At 42.7% G+C, this 27,113-nt stretch overlaps 1 protein-coding gene across 5 annotated transcripts in view; it reads right to left on the minus strand.

Moving 5' to 3' along the window:
* The window catches only part of LOC120871593, a 277,052-nt gene that overhangs the window by 11,374 nt on the left and 238,565 nt on the right, over positions 1-27,113 (minus strand). The gene's annotated exons all lie outside the window — the stretch shown is intronic.

Genomic DNA, 27,113 nt, shown 5'->3' on the forward strand with positions numbered 1-27,113 from the left:
AGCCTTAATTCTGACATATGGAAAAGTTTGCACAATGGACATAAGAATTGGAAATCACATAGGTGAAAGCAGAGTTTCCAAAACTATGCTCAAAAGGATTCTAAGTCCACAAGATGTTAACACATATTGCATGAAAAAGAGATCCATGGTTGAATAAGTCAGGATAAACTAAGCAAAACAAAATTAAATACGTTTGCTTGTTTTTTTCACTTGTGTATGTGCAGACCTTCTCAGTGCCTTTAATATTAAACTTTATATTGCAAATTCCCAAAAGGAAAGACATACTAAGCATTTTTTCCCCAAATTTCTTTCACCAGGACATTCTTCCTGCTGAAATACTTTTTGACCTCTTACAGAACTCTCAATGAAGAGAGCCTGGAAAACAAGGCTCTAGGATCTGTGGTCTGAACTTTGTAGTAGGAGTATTGAGCCCTTATGGAGACATTTATACTTTATCTCCAAATCTTCTTGGGACCAAGGTCAAAATCTGGAGGATAGAGTTCATGACCAAAAAAAACAGATTCTGACATATAAAGCCATAGTCTTACAGACTCCCCACAAACTAGCCTAGAAAAAGTAACTTGTAGAATTTTTTTTTAATGTAGCTGGAAATCCTTGTATCTGGATTCTAGGATCTTCAGGGTCATTGACTCAAGGCCTGAAAAGTTTCAGAAGATTAAGGAAGTGGATTGGGGAGAGAAAGCATAAGAGGGAGGCAAGGAATCTAATTCTGGCATGTGATAACGATGTTAAGGAGTACTTGTAAAATCATTAAAGAATGAAAAATAGAAACTGTAATAGAATAACATTCAAGTCTTGTTACCAGTTTTCCTTCTGGGAACTATGGTAAATGCTGCTGTCGTTATTTCTCCAAAGAGAAGGACATCCACAAGGAACTTGGGATGGTATTAAAGGGTGGATCCAAAAGAATGTCAAGATTCATCCCTACCCTAATAACACTGAAAATGGAATTAACAAGACAGAGTTCACAGTGAAAGTTACAACAATGAAGGTTACAACACGGCTCATAACTAAGAAGGAAATGGAAGTTCCAGATAGCGAGCTGTCACTCATTTACGTCTTCATTACTTTGTATTTAGCATGTGACAAGTGCTAGAAGGCTCAGTCAAGTCCCTTCCTGACATTTTGCTCTTGCGAAAGAGCACGTGACCCCTATGGTCATCACAGTGGAGGAAGAAAGGGCTGAAGAGTTGCATGGAGGGCATTTTTTTTTTCAGTAGGCTTACGTTTTGCCAGGGCCGTATGTCAGAGGCAATGGTATTCACCAGCTCTCCCTGTGTTCCTCCACATTTTCCAGCTGCCCTTGACATAAGACTGGGGTCCCTTGACTGGGTTCTGCTTGATGGGAATGTGGGCAGAGATAGCCCCACCTTTAAAAATACCCTCCAGAGGACTTCCCTGGTGGACCGGTGGCTAAGATTCTGCACTTCCAGTGCAGGGGGCCTGGGTTCAATCCCTGGTCAGGGAACTAGATCCTACATGCCACAACTAAGAATTTGCACGCCACAACAAAAGATCCCATATGCCACAACTAAGGCCCAGCGCAGTCAACTAAATAATTTTTTTATTAAAATAAAATAAAAACACCCTGCATGCAACTCTTTAGCCCTTTCTTCCTCCACTGTGATGACGTTAGGGGTCATGTACTCTTTGACAAGAGCAAAAAAGATGGAGCAGGGCTCCCCCATACACAGAAGACTGATGGGAGAGAGAAATAAATGTTCATTGAGTCAGGCGCTGAGATTTGGGGCTTCATCTCAGTAGTACACAGGAACAAGTGTGGCCGTGTCTGGCCCACGTGAAAGTAAACAGGGAAAAACAGAGAGAAAAGAAGATATACAGAAATAGAAAACCGAGATGAGAAGCCCTGTGAACCACAACAGATGAAAAGAGTCATCTTGGACCCAGAGTTTTGAGGGTCCTGGTCCCAGGCCCTTGTGAGGTCTACCATGTACCCGTGCCCTTGTTTTCTTTAATATCCACCAATGTCCTCCAATACTTTCATGTTCTGGGTATAAGTTATGTAAAATATGTCCTCCAATACTTTCATGTTCTGGGTATAAGTTATGTAAAATTTTGCTCCCCATGACCTAAAAAGTCCTTGACTAACTCAACACGTTATGGCTAGAGCAGTGAATGGGTAGAAGGACGGAACAATCTTTTCTCTTAAACCAAAACAGAAAAAGCATATATAAGGCACCACACGGGGCTTCCCAGGTGGCACAACGGTAAAGAATCCACCTGCCAATACAGGAGACCAAAGAGACCTGGGTTCGATCCCTGGATGGAGAAGATCCCCTGGAGGAGGAAGTGGGAACCCACTCCAGTGTTTTTGCCTGGGAAATCACGTGGACAGAGAAGCCTAGCGGGCTACAGTCCATGGAGCTGCAGAGAGTTGGACACAACTGAGTGACTGGGCACGCAGGGCACCATATAAGCATGCATAACCTGGCTTTCATGTTGCACACAGTAGGCTCAGAAAAGTAGATTGTAACGGGAGGGACAGAAAAGAACATTGAGAAGATTAATGCTTTTTAATAAAAAGGCTTTCTTCAAAATGGTGTTCAAGTAGGTCATTTTACAATTTCATTAATTAACGTAGTGAAAATTGCCAATATTATGGAGTTAGGACTTATCATATGCTTGTGCTGAAAGAGCTTGAAATAAAAGACAACCCTTAAGTACCGAGCATTATAATTATATGCTACTTTAAAGAACCACAGTCAATCCTCCTGCTGACTGATCTTAACTATCTGTCAAGAACTGAAGACGGAGAAGCCGTCATAGCGTTGGAGGGATGGTCTCATCCTGGGGTCCGGCTTGAGATTTCCTCTCCCAGGTCCCTTCAGGATCCTGTCTGAGTGACAAGGAGGATTTCATCACAAAATCTCTTCTTTGGATTTCCCTAACCTCACCTGGAAGGGAGAAAAAAAGAAAAAGAGTCTCACTAAGAGAAACAACGAAAAGATCATGGGGAAAGAAATCCAGTAGATCAGCTTCTTAAATGAAGGATCTACATGTTCTTATTACTTCTTTGTTCTCCTTCTAGGGGAGGGACTATGTCTGGCTGCCTCACTGCTGTACCCTCAGCCTCTGAAGGGGGTGTTGGGCAGATAGTAGAGGCTCCTTAATTATCTGTTGAATGAATGAAGCCAATGACAGTATCCTTTACTTTCTTATTTCTAGATTGATGTCAATTCTGAGACCTAACACTGTCTCAATATAAGAAAAGTATTTCAGGTCATAAACCATGGAATCACTGACCAAATGTGAAATAGCTAGGGAAGCCTCTCACATGAATTGGAAGATTTCAGCGACTGTGGTGAAACCCAGAAAGAGAAAAAATATTTCACTGGGCTTATAAAGAGATACCTCTTTGCTCTTCCAATGGTTATTAAATGAGGAGCTGGTGTGTGCTAGGTTCATGCTAATACCAGGGGTAATTCAGAAATGATACTTCTTCAGCAGAAGGAAGAGACCTGTAAAATGGTCTACATTCCAGCCCAGCACTAGCTGATATGAATCTAAGGGATGCCACATCTGTCATTTTAAATTTTTGAGCAGTGACTTTAAAAAAATTTTTTTGGCTATGCTGTGTAGCTTGCAAAATCTTAGTCTCCCAACCAGGGACTGAACCCAGGTCCTGGCAGTAAAATCACTAGACCACCAGGGAATTCCCTCAAGCAGTCACATTTAAAAAAATAACTTGTGAAATTAATTTAATATCACTACATGTATTAATCTACTAAGTATATTATTTAACCCAATACATCCAAAATATGGTCATTTTATCATGTGATCAAGATAAACGTGATCAATGAGATAGTCTACATTCTTTTTTCATCCTAAGATTTCAAAAAGAGGTATATTTTATACTAACAACTCTTCTTATTTGGATGCTAAATTTTCATCAAAAATTCTGGAAATTTTATATTTAGGAGTCATAATCATTATAGCTGGAAAGTACAGATTCACATGCTAACGTTGTTTCAAACATACTTGAAAACCAATAGCTGAATAGCTGAAACATGCTCTTCAGCTGAATAGCTTCCAATAGCTGAATCATGTCTGTTTTTTAATTTGAAATTAAATTAATCAACATTAAACAGAATTGAAAATTCAGTTCTTTAGTTGTATAAGTCACTCTTCAAGCGCTCAACTGTCCCAATACTTATTGGCTACCGTATTGGACAAGTAGGGATATAGAATATTTCCATCACTGAAGAAAGTTCAATTGGAACAGCATTGCTCTTGATGCTCTAAGAAACCTACAAACATTGAAGATAATCATGTATTTTCCCCTTTTTTATATCCCCTAGAACAATGATTAATCCATAAGATTCCACAGATGATAGTTGAAAGGATGAATGAATGATCAAGTTGTCATATTACAGAGGTTGGAGGCTTCAAAGAAAACGTAGCAAAAGAAGGGACATTTATGACAGGCCTTGATGGGTGAATAGAAGTCCACTAGGCAAATATTAAGGCAAAGTCAGAATAAGAGCCTGGTGCAGGGATGCTGAATTATAAAATGATCTACTAATACTATGCTGTCAAGAGCATGAGTTTTGCTCATTTGTTTGCAAAGTCAAGATGAAATTGAATTAGTGCAGAAAACTGCACCAATTTCCAGCTGGGTGTCTTTGGAAAAATCATTTAACCTCTCTGAGGCTTGATGTCCTCATCTGTAAAATAGGAGTACTAACTTCATCAGTTTTGAGGACTCACAAGGTAAGAGACGCGGACTGCTCACTGTAGTGCCTGATACAAAATAAGCAATCAAAGAATGTTAAATATCAGTCATTATTGTGTCCAGTGTTTCATGAGAAGTGGATCGTGGTGGCACAGCAGGGTTCCAGATGCTCCCCACCCCAATCCCAACATCTCTTCTCATCTCTTCTCATCTCATCCTCTGTCTTAGTGTCCTATCTTTTAATAGTGCAGTTATGTCCCAGGTAAAAGTCCACTTCTTTCAGCCTTCCTATAACCCGGAGAAGCCGTGGGCCCTAGTTTAGGTCAACAAACTTTAAAAGAATGATCTATTTGTTCATTATAAATGAGCAGTGATCTAAATGGATGATTTTACTTCTAGGAAGTTTCTTAGAGGGAAGGGGTTTCTCTTCTGTCTTCCTCTCCCTGCTTCCCCAAATGCAAGTGATGCCCTAGGTTTCACAGTACAGGAAATTAGAAGGCACCTGAGTCCCTGATGATGATGATGTAGGCAGCATTTTGAGTCTTCCTTGACCTTGGAACTAGTTCGTTAAGGACCATCTCTTGGGATGAGAACAAAGTTTGGGCAACGTAGTTTAGGTGATCTGGAGGGAAGAGTTCATGGCTGAGATGCCAGTGGACTGAGAAGATCATATGTAATGAATGTGTACACTGGGATGCTGGAGGGATGGTGGGGTTCTGTCAGAGCCAATGCCATCTCAGAGTCACATGGCTGTGCCTGGGCCTCTATGAGGTCGGGGGACCGAAGATGATTCGTTGGCCAACAACAGTGGCAGCCCCACCATATGGTGTGGGTTTGTAACTTTCCTGCTCTGCCTGCAGCTGCTTGTTTATTGTGGTTCTCCTGCTGATTGTCAATTGACATTAGACACTAAGGAATGCTGCTGTGTCTCTTGAATCTATTGTTTCTTGTAAACTGTTGTTTGTTGTGGCCAAAAAGTTGGATGATGGGATTTTTTTTTCAGCCTGTATTTTTGGAGCCGTCGTTTGATGTTTGGAAGAGAACATTCGTTTGTGTGTTTTTAAACCATCCTAAATGGGAATAAAGTCAGTAAGTTACTCCTTGCTGTCCTTCAAAGAAACCTAAGCTTGGCTTTGTCTTAAACACTCTACCATAAACCTTGGTACATTGAGCCAAGTAGACTGGAATTATTCACAGAGAGGAAAGTACCTTATAATCTCCATCTAGGTTGTGGGATACCTTCAGGGAAAAAAAATGAAGGCATTATTCTAGAGACTCACTGTGAAGCTTTTTGTATGCATGCATGTTCAGTCACTCAGTCATGTCCAACTCTTTGTGACTCCAAGGACTGTAGCCCACCAGGCTCCTCTGTCCATGGGATCTTCCCAGGTAAGAATACTGGAGTGGGTTACCACCCCCTTCTCCAGGTTGGGAGATCTTCCCAACCCAGGGATCAAACCCAGGTCTCCTTCATTGCAGGTGGATTCTTTACTGTCTGAACCACTAGGGAAGACCAAGAATTTTACATAACTCATATCAAACATCTCAACAATCCTGGGACTTCTCTGATGGTCCCGTGGTTAAGACTCCATGCTTTCAGTGCAGGGACACAGGTTCAATCCCTGGTCAGGGAACTAAGTGTTTAATATTGCTCTGTGTGCAAAGCATTTGGGAAGATATTTTTTCTGCAATGTTTTATTTTATGATTTTATATATATATATATCTTTTTAATTCTTTTCTCCCATATACTTTATTTTTTAACTTTTTGTTTTGTATTGAGGAATAACCCATTAATTTATTTTTAATTAGAGTATAATTGCTCTACAATATTGTGTTAGTTTCTGCTATACTATATGTATACATATATCCCCTCCCTCTTGAGCCTCACCCAGGCCGGATCCCATCCCTCTAAGTCATCACAGAGCACTGAGCAGAGCTCCCTGTGTTATACAGCAGCTTCCCACTAGCTATCTATTTTACACATGGTAGCATATATATATCAATGCTGCTGCTGCTGCTGCTAAGTTGCTTCAGTCGTGTCCAACTCTGTGCGACCCCACAGACGGCAGCCCACCAGGTTCTGCCATCCCTGGGATTCTCCAGGCAAGAACACTGGAGTGGGTTGCCATTTCCTTCTCCGATGCATGAAAGTGAAAAGTGAAAGTGAAGTCACTCAGTCATGTCCGACTCATAGTGACTCCATGGACTGCAACCCACCAGGCTCCTCCATCCATGGGATTTTCCAGGCAAGAGTACTGGAGTGCGTTGCCATTGCCTTCTCCAGATATCAATGCTACTCTCTTAAATTGTTCCATCCCCTCTTTCCCCCACTGTGCCCACAAGTCTTTTCTCTGTGTCTCTATTCCTGCCCTGCAAATAGGTTCATCAGTACCATCTTTCTAGATTCCATATATATGCATTAATACACGATATTTGTTTTTCCCTTTCTGATTTACTTCACTCTGTATGACAGATTCTAGGTCCATCCACCATACTAGGTCCATCCACATCACTACTTTGCAATGCTTTAAAGCAATCTATCCTAGGACCTTGCTTTTCTCACTGTCAAAATCAACAGTGTGCTTTAAGGACTAACAAGGCAATAGGTGAGAAGGAGTTCAAGAGATGAAAGTAGAAGTCTGAAGTCAGAGCTAAAGGTATATGAAATGGTAGGTTTCTTTTCATCTGCACTAGTTCCTTTTATTTGCATTCGGTTTGAATTCAAAGAGGGTAAAAAACACATTTTGCAAATGGAACCCCAGGCTGCTCAACTCAGTCCTTTCATGCCATTACCTCCCCAGATGAGGTCAGCGGTCTCCAGTTATTCACAATTAATTCTGTCAACCACGCACATGTCAAAAAAATACAACTGCCAGATTTTGTGAGTTGAAATGTTCCCAGCTCCCACCCACAGTCACACATATGTGGAAACTGAAGACAGGGTCTCCAGACCCAGCTGAGACCGCTCATGCGGAGTTACTCTTGTGGACAGGAACAATCCTGGGCCAGTCCACCCTGGTTTTCCAGAAAGCATTCGGGCTTTCCAAGTCTTGGGCAATATTAGCCAGGGATTGTTTATCTGTTTTGATTGTTGTGCTCTTTCCAAGTTGAAGACATCTGTGAAGTGTTTTCTTGATTGCAAATGTGGACCCTGTTCAGTTTGCTTGTGTGTGTGTGTTTTGCTCCTTGTTAGAAGAATCACCAAAAAGAAAGGTCATCTAGAGGGAAAAGATACTCGCCCAACAGGAAATGAGAAGGAAAAAAAAGGCAGGAGTGATGTTACCTCTACCATGATTTGTTCTGCACATACCAAGGGCCATGTGTGCACTAGTGGGTGGTAGGCATTGGTATGGGGTCACAAAGAGTCGGACACGACTGAGCGACTAACACACACACATACACACACACACACACAGGCGTTGATAGAACCTTCAGAAAGAACACATACTAAAGCCCCCAGCCTGGGACTTGCCAGGTGGTCCAGTGGCTAGGACTCCACATTGTCAATGCAGGGAGCCCGAGTTTGATCCCCAGTCAGGGAACTAGATTGAAAATCCCGGGTGTTGCAACTAGGACCAAGCACAGCCAAATAAAAATATTTATTTTGGACTTCCCTGGTGGTGTAGTGGATAAGAATCTGCCAGCCAACGCAGGGGACACAGGTTTGATCCCTGGTCTGAGAGGATCCCATACACCGTGCAGCAACCAAGCCCGAGTACCACAACTACTGAGCCCACGCTCTAGAGGCCCGTGCTTTGTCACAGGAGAAGCCACCACAATAAGAAGCCCACGCACAGCGAAGAGGAGCCCCACCTCCCACAGCAATGAAGACCCAGTGCCACCAAAAATAAATAAACACATTTTTTTAAGTTGTACAAAGAAAATAAAATCAAGCCTCGAGCTGTGCTAAAATCTCGGCTCTGTGCTCATAAGCTATATGACCTTGAGTTTGTAACTTCATCTTTCTGAGCCTCTGCAACCTTTTCTGAAAATTAGGAAGGGCGATAGTAAATAATAATTATTGATTATGTTTATTGAATGCTTTCTCTGTGCCATGAGCCTTCTTAATTCTCACAGTAAGTCTTTGAGCTGAGTACTATCACCCCCATTTTACAGAAAACAAATATTCAGAGATGGAACACCTTTCTCATAGTCACAGAGTAAATGACAGCACTAACCCTTAAGTTACCTGACTCTGGAAAATAAGCTCATAACATGTTTTTAACACAAAGGTTATGAGAATTTAGGGAGAAGATTCAAGGGAAGTGTCACCTCCTAACAGAATTATTCACTGGACGTATAGGCGGCAAAAGCAAAAATAAACAAGTGGAATGATATCAAACTCAAAAGTTTCTGCAGAGCAAAGGAAATCATCGAGTGAAAAAACAAGCTATGGAGTGGGAGAAAATATTTGCCAAGTGTAGATCTGATAGAAGATTACTGTCTGAAATATACAAGCAACTCCTACAACTCAACAGCAAAGAAACAACCCAATTCAAAAATTAGCAAAGGAACCAAATAGACATTTCTCCCCAAAAAGGAGATACATAGAGATGACCAAAAGGTACAGGAAAGTATACTCAGCAGGGAAATCAAAACCACAAGGAGACATCACCTTGGGCCTATTAGGATGACTATTATCAAAAAAACAAGAACAAAAATTAGCAAATGTTGGTAAGAATGTGGAGAGAGAGAACCCTTATATGCTGTTGATGGGAATGGAATTTGGTGAAGCCACCGAACAAGTGGAAAACAGTATGGAAGTGCCTCAAATAATTAAGCACAGAACTGCCATATGAGCCAGCAATTCCACTCTTCGGTATTCACCCAAAGAAACTGGAATCAGGATCTCTAAACCATATCTGCATTCCTTACAGCAATAGTCACAACAGCCAACCGCATGAAAGCAGCCTAAAGGTCCATCAGCTGGTGAATGGATAAAGAAAATGTGGTATGTACATGCATAAGAACATTATTCAGCCTTAAAAAAGGAAGGAAAGTCTACCATTTGTGACAACATGGGTGAATCTGGAGGACATGACGCCAAGTGAAATAAGCCAAACACAGAAAGACAAATACAGTATGATATCACTTCTATGAGGAATCTCATAGAAAAGGGGTAGAACAGTGGTTGCCAGGGGCTCAACAGAAACAGAGAGGAGTTGGTCAAAGGTTCGGTTATGCAAGATGAATACATCCTAGAGTTTTGCATACAGCACAATGTCCATAGTTCACAATGCTGAATTGCATACTTGAAAATTTGCTAAGACAGTAGGTCTTATGTCGTTATCTTATGAACAATCAAGGAAAGAAAGAGGGAGGGAGGAGGGAAGGAAGGAAAGAACTTTTGTAGTGATGGATAGGTTTACGTTACACAGGTAGAGAGAGTTTCACGGGCAGGTACTTACTTATCTCCAATATCATCAAGTGGTATATATTATATATGCACAGCTTTCTGTATATCAATTACACTTAGATAAAATGGTTTCTTTAAAGATTCTATTTACACCCCCCTCCAAAAAATATATATTGATACTACCTCCTAGGCATGACATACTCAATGAAAATAGATCAATGGACATACAGGTAGGTTCACTAAAACACACACACACACACACAAAGAAACCTCCACTTCCAGAACTAAGGGGAAAAGAGAAAGGTGAGCAGAAAGGAACTTACAGGTAATGAGAGTCTCTCGCTACAATGAAGCCATTGATACCCAACAATCAAAGGTCCGAGGGGGGAAGAGATTTGATGGAAATGTGATAGATGTGGGAAAAGACTAATAAAGCTTCTATTCTTCCAGAGACCCTCGGCCACTGAGGCACCAGGATGTGACATGGATTGAGCATCAGCTCCCAAGGGGGCCAACAGGTCAAGACTGTCAGGAAATTCCTGTGGGCCAAACTAACAGATACATGGAGAACCCTCCATGTTAGAGACAGGCCAGTGAACAAATGCACAGCATCAAGTAGACTCTTGGAGGGAGATTCAGAATCCATCCTTCTCATTCCAGATTCCCAAGAGGCATTTGCACTTGCAGCCATGAACATGCACCATCAGGACTGAACCACTGCTGTGTCTGAATTCAATTGAGGGGCAGTGAGAGATGGGATTCTGGTCATCACCACCACAGTACTTAGAACACAAAGGGTGACGGTTTAGAACCCTTGTGGCAGAATTAGAAAAAAGAAAAAGAAACTCTGGTTGATATGCAGAGCAAACTAGTGATTACCAGCGAGGAGAAGGAAGAGGGTAGGAGCTATATAGGGGAGAAGGGCTAAGAGGCACAGATTCTTATGTACAGTACAAGCTACAAAGATGTATTGAAGAACATGGGGAAGATAGCCCATATTTTTAGAAAAACATAAAAGGAGTATAACCTTTAAAAATTGTGAATCACAGTCTGGTACACCTGTAACATATATAAAAATTCTACTTCAGTTAAAAACTTTTTAAATTCACTTATATATATAGAGAGAGAGACTTTTTTTCTATACATTCCAGTATTTTGTTAATAAACAATGGATCACATAATATACTCTGTTTAGTAACCTTTTCTCATTTCCTATAGAATGGATACATTTTCCTTTGCCCTTAAATATAGATGTATTATTTGTATAGCATTCTGTTGTGTAGAACTTACTGTTCATTTATTTAATAGATTATATCTGATAGACATTTAGGTGTCTTTGGGGTATTATAAACAGTGGTGCCATAAACATATTTGTGGATTAAAAAAAAAAGAAAGAAATACCGATGAAATGAAGGTTGTCAGTAAAACTATCACGTATACAAATGACAAAAGATCATCACATAAACACTATAAAAAATGAAAAAGTATGGAAGCAGAGTTCTGACTCACTGAACTTTCAGTTAACCATAACTCTTTTTTCTTATTTCACTTTTAGGGGGAAAAAAAAAAAGAATGGATTAGAAAAATAAGTGAGGTGGATTCAGAAATTTAGTCAAAGGAGGAGTCAGAACATATTCGACTTACTTTCCAGGACCTTCTGCATCTTTTGATCTATGTTCACTACATTGTATGTACAATGAGGATATAGGCCTCATTTTTCTGTCGCTGCTGTGTCCTTAATACCTAGTGGGGTGTATAGTGCTTCCTAGGAGTGCAGTGAATGTTTATTAGAGAAATGCTGACCCTTGTCCCACTCAAGTGTCTCCTAGATATTTAAGCAACAAAGGAATATTTCAACTGTGATCATTATCGTCCAAGTCAAGAAAGTAAAAGTGTTAGTTGCTCAGTCGTGTCCGATTCTTTGCAACCCCGTTGACTGTAACCCACCGGGCTCCTCCATCCATGGGATTTTCCAGGCAAGAATGCTGGAGTGGGTTGCCAGTTCCTTCTCCAGGGGATCTTCCCATCCCAGGGATCTTTCCTGACCCAGGGATCCAACCCGGGTCTCTCACATTGCAGGCAGACACTTTGCCATCTGAGCTACCAAGGAAGGCGAGAAAGGAGATGCAGATGTTTTAGAAAAGCTTTTCAAAAATGAGGTGTGGTGGATTCAAGATGGTCATAAATTATTTGCTACCCTTCTCACTGAGAGGTGACTAATTCCTTTCCTTGGAATCTGTACTGGTTCTAGTAAACTTTCTGATCAATAGAATCAAAGGATGCTCTCAGATTTCCAAGACTAGGTCATAGGAGGCCTTCTGAGTTATACTTGGAGCCCTTGGGACATTCTTTCTATGCCTTAGCGGTCATGGAAGCAGTTCATTTCTCTATGTTGGGGGAGAAACCACTTGTAGGTAGTTCAGTGAGCAATTCTGACTGAGCCACTCTGCCAGACCCTCTAAGGCCCCAGAGAAATGAATGAACCTGTTTTGGATACCCCCTGCTCTGCCCCTCCAGATCAGAGATCAGAACACTTTCTCTACAAAATGCCAGATATCAAACACAGAAGGCTCTGCAGGCCATCCAGCATCTGTTGTTCCTACTCTATTCTTATAGCATGAAGGCCATCATAGACAGTATATAAAAGAATGGGCATGATATGTAACTTGTGAACAGAAAAAAAAATCCTAAAATTGGAAGCAATCTTACTGAAAAGTGAGTGATTCATAAAACGATGTACAAATATATATGTTGACCTAAAATATGTTCAGAGCTTATTGCTAAGTAAAAAGTGCAGCCTGCAAATGTTGTAAGCCTGCAAATTAGAAAAATACATGTAGAATAATAAATATATTTTTAATATTGTCTCTCTATTTCCTTGAAATAAAAGTGTGTATCCCCAAAGAAAATTCTCTGAAGGAACACTCTCAAAGCTTTAAACAAAGAATATTTCCACAGATTTTCCAGATGAAGAACATGTGCAACAATTTCATTATCTCTGTTTTACATATGTATTTTATTTGATCTTTATAAGGACATTTTACCTTTGAACCTGGAAAAATAGAAATTAAAGTGTGAAATCTGAAAAGGAACAAAAAAAGCATGGGCATGGCTGTGTTCCAATAAAACTTTATTTACAAAGACAGTTGCCAGGCTGGATTTGGTCTGCAGGCCATAGTTTCCAGACTGCTGCTCTAGACCACCCCAAGTGACTTCTGTTAATGCTGCAAGGGACAGAAGAATTACCCAGCTGAGCCCTGCCCACATTCCCAATCTGCAAAACATTTTTAAAATGTAACAAATTTTGTTTTCAAGCTACTGAGTTTGGGGGCAGTTTGTTATGCAGCTATAGATAGATAATGGAACAAAAGAATTACAACCTAAAAAAATGTGGGGGTGGGAGGGAGGTAGGGATAACTCTCAGTCCATCCCCACAAGCATGACAGTTGCTAATGTCATATGTGAAGATGGAGTAGAAAATAAAAATATTATCACTTAGGACTGGATTATTCTAGCCAGAAGTAAGGAGATTTTAGCTAAGACTGAAAGAAGACAAGGGAAGTATGCAGAGAAGAGGAATAGAGGGTTGCAGGACAACCTTGATTCAGAACTCTGGGGGATGGAGGGCACCATTTGTGTTATTTTCTACATGAATGGTGCCCCCCATCCCTGGAGAAGTTCATCATGGTAGCCCTGGTTAAGAAAGAGCAGGAGGTTGCCTATTAAATAGGCTTTGGAGTCAGATGCATCTGGGTTCACATCCTGCTCCATATCTTACATAGGGCACAATCCCAAACAAGCTTTTTAATCTCCTTGAAGGTCACTTTCCTTACTTTAAATAGTCCTTAGTTCTGGTACTTCCCTGGTGGTCCAGTGGCTAAGATCCTGAGCTCCCAATGCTGGGGACCTGGCTTCTATCCCTGGTCAGGGAACTAGGTCCCACACACCACAACTAAGAGTTTGCTTGCTGCAACTAAGACTTGGCACAGTCAAATTAACAAAAAATACAAATAAATATTTAAGTAAATAGTCCTTAGTTCCTAAGGTGCTTGTAAGAATAAGTGAGGCTCTATACATTAAATTGGGTACAGGATAAGTGTTCAGTAACCAGAGTTTAACATATATTCATAAATAAAAAATCTACAGGTGCAATAAGACACTGCTCAATGGAGCCAAGTAGGTGATTTTTTTAGAGCATGAGTTCATAAAAGTCATCAATCATGCCTGGAGCCTTCAGTCAAAAATTGTGAGGCACTTTAACACATTATCTGATGTCAATGTGCTTAAGAATCACCTTGGGGTCTTTGCTGAAATGCATATCCCCTTCCTCCCCTCTCCCCTCTAAGAGATTCAGATTCGGCAGATCTGGGATGGGATCCAGGGATTTGAGTTGTTAACAAGCGCCCCAGGGTTTGTTCATCCAGAAAGCATTCTGGTCGCACTTTGAGAAATTTCTTTCTGTAAGCCCCATGCCCTGAGGAAACAGCTCAGGGAGGTAAAGGACTTGCCCAAGGTCATCCAGCTGGATGGTGGCTGAGGCAGGTTTTTTTTTGTTGTTTTTTTTTTTTTGGAATATAGCCAATTAACAATGTTGTGATAGTTTCAGGTAGACAGCAAAAGGACTCAGCCATGCATTTACATGTATCCATTCTCCCCTAAACTTCCCTACCATCCAGCCTAGAGACAGGTTTTTAAATCCATGTCCTGTACTCTAGGCACTCACTGCATCTGCCTGCAAACCAGGTGTGATGACTGTGGCTGCATTTACTGTGCTCCCAGGTCTCCAGCCAAAAACAGCCTGACTTTGGGAATCTTCCCACCCAGTCATCCTATTGTACAGATGGACAGACTGAGACTTCCAAGGTGGCAAGCAGTCACCTACCTTCTGTTTGCAGAGAGAACAAAAGCCCGAACTCAGCCCAGCACACTTTCCTGTCCCCCATTTTCAGTCTTTGCACCAAAACAAAGGTTTGTGGCACACTAAACAAACTTGACATGAGGCCTGGTCATGGTAAACTGAAGCCAAGAGTGATCAAACCCCACTACTTCCCACTCCACCATATATCTCAGCGTTAATGTTAAAAGTGATGGAGAAGCAGGCACCAAAACCATCATGAAATCAGTCCTTTCTTGTCTAGCAAAATCAGTCTCAACCTGCTGCTCTATGATTCCATGTTATGGTCCTGAGATCAGTCTAAACAATCCCTTTCTATAATTAAAAAAATATATATTCCACTGCTAATGTTCCCAGCTCCTTTTAGTGAAGGAGCAGCTTCCAGATGGGATGACGGAGGCCGGACGTGTGAGATGGCTCAGGCCAGCAACACAATGAGCCATTACAAGTTCTGTTTATTTTATTTGGACAACACTTCTTACAAAAAGGGAATTAAAGACCGGAGTCTGCACCCTCTCAACTGTTCTGGACAATGCAAAGTCCATCCCTTTAAACACAAAGGGTTGTTTGGTAAGCAGGCTACAGACACAAACACACACACGTACATGCATCCCTCTCAACGTTTATGTTATGGGTGGACTTTCTCCGCCAAGTGTATATATTTAAGGCCAACTTCTATGTAAGTCTGGGTACAATAGAGAAAAGCACTCTTAGCCTTAATTTCTTAATCCTTAAAATAAGGGGAAAAAAAGCCAGTATCAACAAGGTTTTCATAAACAGTCAATAAGCATAAAGACTTTGCAAGATTTCAGGTACATGTCAAGTGTTAGTCGTTCAGTCATGTCTGACTATTTGTGACCCCATGAATTTTAGCCTGCTAGGCTCCTCTGTCCACGGAATTCTCCAGGCAAGAATACTGGAGTGGATGGCCTTTTCCTTCTCCGGGGGCTCTTCCTGATCCAGGGATTGAACTCAGGTCTCCTGCACTGCAGGTGGATTCTTTACCATCTGAGCCACCAGGGCAGATGCTAAATCAATCACAAGTGGTCGTGACAGGAGTAGCAACCGGAGAGCATGGTTATGAGATGCTCAGCATCAGGAATTAGACTATTTGGGTTTGTGATTATAGTTGCCACAGTTCTTAGCTCTGGAATTTGGAGGAAATGACTCAGCCTTCATCCCCTCAAATGTAATATAAGGAGGTTAATAATAGTATCTAACTTCTAGGATGGGGAGTTTGAAAGGAGTAATCCATGTGAAGTGTGTAGCCCACAGTAAGTGCCCAACAAGTATTGACATCTAGTGCCTTTGTCTAGCTAATCTACAAATGGGGCGTAGTTCTTTCTTTCTTTCTTTTTGGTTGTGCTGGGTCTTCGTTGCTGCGTGGGGGTTTTTCTCTAGTTGCGGTGATCAGGGGCTACTCTGGTTGTCCTGCTCAGTCCTCTCATTTTGGAGCACGCGTTCTAGAGCACGGGCTCAGTAGTGGCAGTGCCATAGGCTTAGCTGCCCCACGGCATGTGGGATCTTCCCCAATTGGGGATGGAACTCATATCCCACGCATTGGCAAGTGGATTCTTAAGCACTGGACCACCAGGGAAGTCCTTGAGTTCTTCTTTAAATGATAGACCTGAAGTCTCTAGATCCTCCAGCTTATTCCCCATGTGGCTGGTTTGAGAAAGCTGATCGGGTTGTTTCACTCAGGGCCCCCAAGAACCCCTGTCTCTCTTCCAAAAGAGAACAGAACACCCAGACATCTGTCCCCAAAACATCCTAGGAGAATGCTAAAGCTGGGAGGGACGGCGGGCTGAGCTACTCAGGTGATTTCCATACTTGACTTTGACTCAGAATCATCTGAAGAACCCTGCTAAAAATATAGGTTCATAGCACTTGGGCCAGAGAAGGCAATGGCACCCCACCCCAGTACTCTTGCCTGGAAAATGCCATGGACGGAGGAGCCTGGTGGGCTGCCATCTATGGGGTCGCTAAGGATCGGACACGACTGAGCAACTTCACTTTCACTTTTCACTTTCATGCATTGGAGAAGGAAATGGCAACCCACTCCAGTGTTCTTGCCTGGAGAATCCCAGGGACAGGGGAGCCTGGTGGGCTGCCATCTATGGGGTCGCACAGAGTTGGACACGACTGAAGTGACTTAGCAGCAGCAGCAGCAGCAGCACTTGGGCGGGAGATTCTATCAGGCTAGTGCTTGGGAAACTGCGTTTTAATGTCTTTGGCCCTGGTGATTCTAACATGGGGGTTCAACGATGGCCTTTTGGAGCTACTGGTCCAATTTGTTTATAGCAGAGGAGGAAACTGAGGCTCAGAGAAAGAGAAGAACTTGTTCAAGACCAACCAGTGGCATAGATGAGACTTTAACTTGGGCTTCTGAATCATCTAAACCCTCTTCTGTATCTTTTCCCCCCTCTGGTTGCCCTTGTCCTGAGAACAAACATGGGGAAAATCCCAGCCCCTTTATTCAATCTCTAGGTCACAGAAGACCCTGCAGCCTCCTGCAAGAGACCAGCTAGCTCTCAGTTCATCACTACATCCCCACTTTTACAGAGGTACACCCTTTCCACACTCCACCTTTCTTCTTGCTTGAGCAGAGTTCAGAAAACAGCTAAAACCAAACTGAGGAATAGAAGAAGAGTGGGCTTTCTTTGATTTTGGTTTGTTTTTAATTTTTATTTTATATCGGAATATAGTTGATTTAAAATGTGTTAGTTTCAGGTATACAGCAAAGTGATTTAGTTGTACCTACACATGTATTTGCAAGCGTGTGTGTTAAGCTACTTCAGTCATGTCCGACTCTGTGTGACCCCATGGACTGTAGCCCACCAGGCTCCTCTGTCCATGGGATTCTCCTGCTAAGAATACTGGAATGGGTAGCCATCCCTTCCTCCGGTGTCTCTTATGTCTCCTGCACTGGCAGGTGGGTTCTTTACCACTGAGCCACCTGGGAAGCCCAACACATTTATCTATTCTTTATCAAATTCTTTTCCCATTTGGGTTATCACAGAGAACTGAGAAGAGTTCCCTGTGCTAAGCAGCCCTTAAAACTATTAGCAGATCTTTAACACTGGATGGACTCAGAATTTATTTTTTTAATATTTAAATGGTTTTAATATCTCTGATTTCAGTGTCAGATTGAGGACACTCCCTGGTATTTAACTGTATCTATCAGGTGCAGCAGCTCCGTTAAATGGCTGTTAGACTTTCAATGGCTGGGCACCACTCAGTGCTATCAAAATTTTTCATCTCCAAAAGCCACAAGACCAGGGCTCTTTCTCTGCTTTTTGCACGAGGTTATACAGAATTTAGGAGCAAATAGGATTAATGTTTCAAAGCTTTTGGAGATACTTGGATAAGTACACTTGATAGTCTAGATTCTGGGGGCTCCGGAGACAGCGTTTATGTGTATATACTTTATAGGGCAGACTTTGTTACGGCCCCCCTAATGGAGGTTCCAATCAGGACAGGAAATAAGATTGTATACAGAAACCCGGAGATGAACAGAGTATCTGGTGACAGGCCCTTTTCCCAGCCACACTGGCACGCTAGCAGACTGGCTGGGAGGGGAGAAGAGCTAAAGGCTCTGAGCGAGAGCACGACCTTTCTCCTGTCTGTTTGTTGACCTCCGCCAACACCTTGGTAATGAAGTGACACTACCAATGCTCCTGAGTGTTTAGCAAAGTTCAGCTCATCTCAGTCTCTTCAGTAGGGGACTTCCGATGCTTCAGGCAGGAACCGTGGGAAGCTGACGCTGACAAGGCAGAGTCGAGAGACAGAGAAATGGGAGTGTGGTTGCTAGTTGCTCACCAGCTGTGTGACTTTGGGCAAGTTGCTTAACCTTTCTGAGCCTCGATTTATCTATCTATAAAATGGGATTGATAATAGTGCCTCTGGATGTAGTTAGTTATGTGCTGTATGAAAGCCTTCAATAGGTCATTGCTGAGGGTTTAGTTATTATTATTTGGATGGTTCAATATCCTAGTATCTTAGAAGCCTAGCCCCTAGATAAAGAGATCCTGCTATGCTCCCAAAGACATTATTAATTGGGGTTTTTATGTTTGCAAGGGAGAGAAATTCAACTCAAATAGACTTAAGGAAATAAAAATAATGTCTTGATTCACATAAAAAAAGTCTAGAAGCAGAGCTGTCTGCCTTTAGGCATGACTGGATCCTGATACTCAAATGATGCCATCTGGATTTCTTGTTTCTTTTCACAGTATGGAGAGTCCTTGGAAAACTAAAAGTACAGTTACCATATGGTCCAATGATCCCACTCCTGGGTTTACAGCCCGAGAAGACTATAATTCAAAAAGATACATGCACCCCAATTTTCATTGCAGCACTATTTGCAATAGCCAAGGCATAGAAAGAACCTTGAGGTCCATCAATAGATGAATAGATAAAGAAGATGTGGCGTATATATACAATGAAATACTACACAGCCATGGAAAAGGGTGAAATAATGCCATCTGCAGCAACATGGGTGGAGAGAGAGATCATTGTACTAAGTGAGGTAAGTCAGAGAGAGAAAGACACACATCAAGTGATATTGCTTCTATGTGGAATCTAAAAAAATGATAGAAAGGAACTTATTTACAAAACTGAAATATACTCATAGACATAGAAAACAAACTTATGGTTACCAAAGGGGAGAGGGGGCAAGGATAAATTAGGAGTTTGGGATTAACAGATACACACTACTATATATAAAATAGATAACCAACATGACCTACTATATAGCACACGAAACTATACTCAATATCTTATAATAATCTATAAAGGGAAAAAAATCTACAAAAGAATACACACACACACTTATGATAGAGTCACTGCTTTACACTTGAAGCTAACACAAAATTGTAAATCAACTATACTTCAATTTTTAAAAAGTGGTGCTCTCAATAAAAAGCATAAAGAAATAAACAAATAAACTTCTTTGATTGATTACTCTTTAAAAAAAAAAAAAGAAGGAGGAGAAGAAACTACCTGAAGCTTCAGTGACAGTCCTCATACCTGGCTTCCTGCCTGAACCATCCTGTCACTCTGTCCAAAAGTGTTCTCTGACTTAGAGTATGCTCAGCCCAGGAGGGGCATACAGGAACTGCCAGGGAGTGGATGTCCCAGGAGCATCCCACATCCTGTGATGGGAGGAGCTGATGGATAAACACCCAGCTTCCTCACCCACCGTGGAAAAGCCTGAGACGTCCACAATGTCTCTCAAAGGCTTGGAGGCATGGAACCTCATTTGCCCAGTAGGGCACCTTTCCTTGGCTTTCTCTTCTATCCTGACTCACTTCCCCACCCCCTCCCAGTGCTTCCTGGGTTCACATGCCAAAGAAATCCCGTTCACCCAAATCCTTGCCTCAGGCTCTGCATTTTGGAGAACCAAACTGGGTCACTACCAAATCTCATCATTGAGAAACACAACTGGGGCCCCCATGTGGCCCGCCCATGTGAAACCCTTCATTGCCCTCAGAAGAGATAGGTCCCTTATTAGGGAGCCTATTAGGGGTTCTCAAGCTCTGCCCCACTGACTACTCTGACTTCATCTCCTGTTCTCATATACTGTTCCATAGGGTTCTTGGAGTATCTTGAAGATGCCATAATGGACCCTGCCTATAAGACTTTAAACATTCGATGAACATGAAAGTGGAAGTCACTCAGTCGTGTCCAGCTCTTTATGAACCCAAAGACTGTAGCCCAGCAGGCTCTTCTGTCCACGGAATTCTCCAGGCAAGAATACTGGGGCAGGTTGCCATGCCCTCCTCCAGGGGATCTTCCCAACCCAGGGATCGAACCTGGGCCTCCTGCACTGGAGGCAGATTCTTTACCATCTGAGCCACCAGGGAAGCTTTAAGCTCTCTTTCTGACCCCATCATGCCCATCAACCACATCTTGATTCAGTGAACGCATATCATTGATGATGAATTCAAGGATGTCGTTGTCTTAAAACCTCTTCTTAACACCACCCCTAACTCCTAGCCTTGCAAGCAGGATTAAGTATTCACTCCTCCACTTCCCAACCCCCACATGCCTCAATCAGACTACCTGCTGCCACTCCAGGATATTAAATGTTTCCATGTACATCTTTCCCATTTGACAAAGAAACTCCCAAGAATAATGATAATAATGTCTTCTTTTATCCTCAAATCACAGTACAGGAACGAGTACATTACAAGCAATTACACAATGTTTGTTGAATGAATGAACAAACAAATACTCTTGAGTAGCCCAGGAAATCTTAACACCCATTCCAACCCCTCTGCCCAAACTTGCTTCCTAAAAAAAAAAAAAAAAAATTATTTTTTACAGGGTCTCCAAATTTGATAGAACGTTGATGTGCTGAATGTGTATGTATGATCTTCAACCCACTGGCCGGGAAGTTGGCGTAGAATAAGGACTATGAAGATGATTCATAAACTGTTAAGTATCAAGGAAACACGGTGTTGTTTGTATTACAAATAATGGCACAATTTAGAAATAACAAAAGTAAGAGGCCAAGTGCCTTGTCCAAGGCCATATGAGAAGTAAATAGGAAAGGCAGGATTAGAATGAAGTTTCTGACTTTTGTCTCCATATTTTCTATATATAAATAAGCATCTTCTTCAAGTAAGAAAGCCCTGAAAGCATGGCCACAGGTGTGGGACTAGTAGACAATTTAATCCCTGCCTAGAGTGAAAACAGAAGAATTAGAATTAAGTAAACTGTAAGAACAGCTACCGTTTGAGTGCCTGACCTAGGTCCTTGATATACATTACTTGTAAGCTTTGTGATAGAATTTTTTATTGGAGTATAGTTGCTGTTTGATATGTCAGTTACAGGTGTACAAAATAGTGATTCACAATTATTAAAGGTTATGAGCACTGAAGAATTGATGCTTTTGAACTGTGGTGTTGGAGAAGACTCTTGAGAGTCCCTTGGACTGCAGGGAGATCCAACCAGTCCATTCTGAAGGAGATCAGCCCTGGGATTTCTTTGGAAGGACTGATGCTGAAGCTGAAACTCCAGTACTTTGGCCACCTCACGTGAAGAGTTGACTCATTGGAAAAGACTGTGATGCTGGGAGGGATTGGGGGCAGGAGGAGAAGGGGACGACAGAGGATGAGATGGCTGGATGGCATCACTGACTCGATGGATGTGAGTTTGAGTGAACTCCGGGAGTTGGTGATGGACAGGGAAGCCTGGCGTGCTGCGATTCATGGAGTCGCAAAGAGTCAGACACGACTGAGCGACTGAACTGAACTGATGCTCAATTTATAGTTTTAGAAAATCCTAGCTATATTCCCCATGTTATACAATATATTCTAAATTGTTTTTTTGGCTGTGCCACAAGGTATGTGGGATTTTAGCTCCCCAACCAAAGATCAAACCCGAGTCCCTTAAATTGGGAGCCTGGAGTCTTAATCACCAGACCGTCAGGGAAGTCTTCAATATATCTGACAATAATTTTTTATGACTATTTCAGCACCAATTTACAGATGAGGAAATAGAAACTCACAGGGGTTAGTTAGTTATCCAGTTATCTGAAAAGAGGTGAGGCTTAGATTCAAACCCAGAAATGGACCATCTCCTACTTCCAACACTTCTCAGAAAATAAGAAAAGCTGGCATTATTAAGCAACAACTGTGTCCTTCACACTTACTTTCATCCTCAAAATAATCCTGCAAGGTCACTTCGGTTATAATTTTCCCAATTTTGCAGACAAAGAAACTGTGTTTTCCTGCAAGGTAAAATGCAGAGACATTACCCTGCCAATTAAGGTCCATCTAGTCAAAGCTATGGTTTTTCCAGCAGTCATGTATGGATGTGAGAGTTGGACCATAAAGAAAGCTGAGCACCGAAGAATTGATGCTTGTGAACTGTGGTTCAAAAGAGAAGACTCTTGAAAGTCCCTGGACTGCAAGGAGATCCAACCAGTCAATCCTAAAGGAAATCAGTCCTGAATATTCATTGGAAGGACTGATGCTAAAGCTGAAACGCCAGTACTTGGGCCACCTGATGCAAAGAACTGACTCATTTGAAAAGACCCTGATGCTGGGAAAGATTGAAGGTGGGAGGAAAAGGGAATAACAGAGGATAAGATGGTTGGACGGCATCACTGACTCTATAGACATGAGTCTGAGTAAACTCCGGGAGCTGGTGATGGACAGGGAGGCCTGATGTGCTGCAGTCCATGGGGTCACAAAGAGTCAGACACGACTGAGTGACTGAACTGAACTGAACTGAACTGAAAAGTCGCTTTCTCAAAATCAGAGATAGAATGAGATCTTGGTCCTTTTGGACAACAGAGGTCATTTCTTTCCATGCCTTTTCACGTTGCTTGGTTCTAGAAGTCCACCAAAACACACAAAGAGCTCTTTAAAGACTATGGGGACTTCCCTGGTGGTCCAGCGGTTAGGACTTCACCACCCAATGCAAGAGGTGGAAATTCCATCCCTGGTCAGGCAGCTATAATCCCACATGCCTCACTGTCAAAAAACCAAAACATAAAACAGAAGCAATATTGTAAAAAAATTCAATAATTTGAAAATGGTCCACATCAAAAAAAATATTTTTTTAAAAAAGAGAGACTATAAATCTCCAGACCCCATCCTTGAAAGCCTGATGTAATAATTGCCACCACAAAGAAACAAATGTGGAAACACGTTGGGGGCGGGGGTGGGTGAAGCCCAAGGAAAATGGGCAGCTTTTTCCAAGCTAAAGCGTAACGGAGAAATCCAAATGGATTTCTGCCAGTGTGCATCCACCATCTTAGTGCTGACAAGGTTGCAATCGAGGAAGCAGAAAACTAAGACCTCAGCTCGGTCAAGACAGCAGAGAGGGAGCATCATAAGAATAAAAATAAAGTATGAGCTTGCTTTAAGGTGGGGATTCAAACCAGCTCTCTTGAACTGGTTAGGTAAGTGATAACAGAGCTACACAAATGGCGACAAAGAAATGCAATGAATTTGTTCCAAATTCACACACATGGAAAGACATCTAGGATGTGAAAAAAAGCAGTTTGTGAAACACCGTGAAGAGTCTGATCCTGTCTGCGTGTATAGTGTGAACTATACTTTTTATACCATAGTACTGTATAGTATAGTATTGTTTGCTGTTTGGCCGCTAAGTCGTATTTGACTCTTTGTGACCCCGTGGACTGTAGCCCGCCAGGCTCCTCTGTCCATGGGATTCTCCAGGCAAGAACACTGGAGTGGGTTGCCATGTCCTCCTCCAGGGCATCTTTCCAATCCAGGGATCGAATCCAGGTCTCCTGCGGCTCCTGCTTTGCAGGCAGGTTCTTTACTGGTGACCACCAAGGAAGCCCCTTTCTTCCTCCTATTTATTCTTAATTGCTTGAAAATTCTAAAAACATATATTCATTTGTATCTGGATTCACTTGAAAATTAAATCAAATTATCTCTTGTCGATATCCCCCAATAATCACCGATGGAGACATTTATAGGAGACTCAGGAGACATGAGTTTGGAGACTGGAGACAGAAAGAGGAAAGTCTAAGATAGACTTCCCTGACCCTCCTCCGGGCCTCTGTTTTTTGTTTTTTTTTTTTGGTCGGGGGTCACCATCTGTAGATTTGTTCTGCAAAAAAAATAAAGCCATCCATCTCCCTTACTGTGGTGTCATGTAAGCTCAGGAAAAACCACAGCACTCAAGGGGGGCTCCGGGTGGAAAAGTTACTTATCTGCCTCGGCCGGGTTCAGAGCTCCCCCGAAGGCATCCTCCCCTGGACTCAGGGGGTGGGTTTTGTTTATCCCCCTGGCACACAATGAAATGTCGGGAACACATGCTCAGGGTGAGGTGGGGCCTGACGAAGGTTAAAAATGGAACGGCGGCTTTGATCGCCAGCCAACACCAATGACGCTTGGGGTTGGGGCCAGAGTGAAACGTCATGTTCCCTTGTTGTCTCTGCAGAAGGTGCAGACAGTCCCCTCCTGACTCCACAAGCAGACAGAGCCCCAGAATGGAAAGTGGAGGCGGGGGGGAAGGCTGCAGACAAAGAGAGCTGGAGGAAGCTGGCCTCCTCTGGGTGGGCCAGGGGACTTGCTCCACTTGCAATGGCAAGACAGCTCAGGATTTGCAATGGAGCCTTCGCTGGAGGGCCCACTGGAGCGCTGACATGACAGAAGTCAGCAGGCCACGCAATCTCGGCTCCCCATCTGACCAATCTGTGGCTGCCATTTTGTCATCACTTCCCTACACTCTCGCTGTGGTGCCCAGAACTCCTATTCATCTGCACCCTCTTCACTCAACCAGCAGATGTGTGTTGAGAGTCTGGACTGTTTTCAAACTGGGCTGGGTGCTGAGGATCCAGCAGTGAGAGAGTTGAGACGTGAGGCAGGTGAGTAGAGAGGGCTTCCCTGGTGACTCAGCAATAAAGAATCCATCTGCCAATGCAGGAGACGTGGGTTCAATTCCTGGGTGGGGAAGATCCCCTGGAGGAGGTCATGGCACCCCACTCCAGTGTTCTTGCCTGGGAGAACATCCAGGACAGAGGAGCCTGATGGGCTACAGACCGTGGGGTCACAAAGAGTCAGACACAACTGAGCGACTGAGCAGGCATGGAAGGGTGAGTATAGGGTGCAGGAGACCAGTGAGGGTGGTAATCCAGACTCAATGGGGGAGGGCGGGAGAGGAAGCCTGGAGAAAGACAGAGCTGCTGCTGCTGCTAAGTCGCTTCAGTCGTGTCTGATTCTGTGCGACCCCATAGACGGCAGCCCACCAGGCTCCCCTGTCCCTGGGATTCTCCAGGCAAGAACACTGGAGTGGGTTGCCATTTCCTTCTCCAATGCATGAAAGTGAAAAGTGAAAGTGAAGTCACTCAGTCATGTCCGACTCTTCGAGACCCCATGGACTGCAGCCTACCAGGCTCCTCCATCCATGGGATTTTCCAGGCAAGAGTACTAGAGTGGGGTGCCATTGCCTTCTCTGAAAGATAGAGCTACTTACCCTGAAAATAAAAGTAGAAGTATACTGGGACTTCCCCTGTGGCCCAGTGGTTAAGACTCCACATTTCCATTGCAGGGAGTCCAAGTTCCATCCCTGGTCAGGGAATTAAGATCCCGAATGCTGCCTGATGTGGCCATAAAATAAAATTGAAAAATAAAATAAAAAATAGGAGTATACCATGTAGAAGACCTGAGGGACGAGTATCTCAAGTGAAAGGAGCAAAGAGAGGTGAAGAAGAGATTGGAGGAAATGAAAAAGCAAAACACTGTTGGGAGACATGAGAAAAACCCTCCAGATTACAGACTGCAACACAAACACTAGCTACTTGGTTACTTTTACTATCAAATGGACCAACTGCTTTTCAGCGAACTGGGTGAAGAAATCATTATTCTAATCAGATTCATCACTTCTATTGAGCATGTCCTATGAGCCAATGAGGGCTTTCCCGGTGGCTCAATGGTAAAGAATCTGCCTGCCAATGTAAGAGACGTGGATTTGATCCCTGGGTCAGGAACATCCACTGGAAGAGGAAACGGCAACACATTCCAGTATTCCTGCTTGGAAAATCCCATGAACAGAGGAGCCTGGCGGGCTACAGTCCAAAAGGTTGTAAAGAGTAGTACTTGATGGAGCATGCACGCTTACATGTAAGCCAATAATTCATAAATGTAGGATCTCATTGCATCCTCACACCAAACAAATTTACCAGTTGAATAATCTGAAGGTCAAAGAGGTTATTTAAACCCATCAAAACCATGTAGCAAGTAAGTATATATGGCAGGAGGGTCCAGGACTTGAACCTAGAGCTTCTAGCATTTCCAGCACTCAGTCTATTTTAGTAGAGATGGATTTCCTCACTGAGGTCCACTTGGGTGATTGAATCACCCCCGAGGTCAGAGGTGAAGACTTCCTCATCCATCCCTCCACTCATCGATATAATCAGTCCATTATTTGCACATTCATTGCCAGATCCTCATCTCTCTTGTTCTACATTGCCTTGCCCATCTCTCAAAGTGGCTTCCAGAATATTCTCACATTCCAGATGATCGGAGACTACCTCAGTCTTCGAAAACAAGATGGTACCTACCTCAGAGCTGAAGGATTTTCTCTGCAGCTCTATTTCGGGTCATGTTTCAAAGTTCACCCAGTTGCTTTAACTGGTGTTACATAGCAAAGACCATTTTGGAAG

This window comes from Oryx dammah, unplaced genomic scaffold (genome assembly GCF_014754425.2).
Source record: "Oryx dammah isolate SB20612 unplaced genomic scaffold, SCBI_Odam_1.1 HiC_scaffold_12, whole genome shotgun sequence".
NCBI lineage: Eukaryota > Metazoa > Chordata > Mammalia > Artiodactyla > Bovidae > Oryx > Oryx dammah.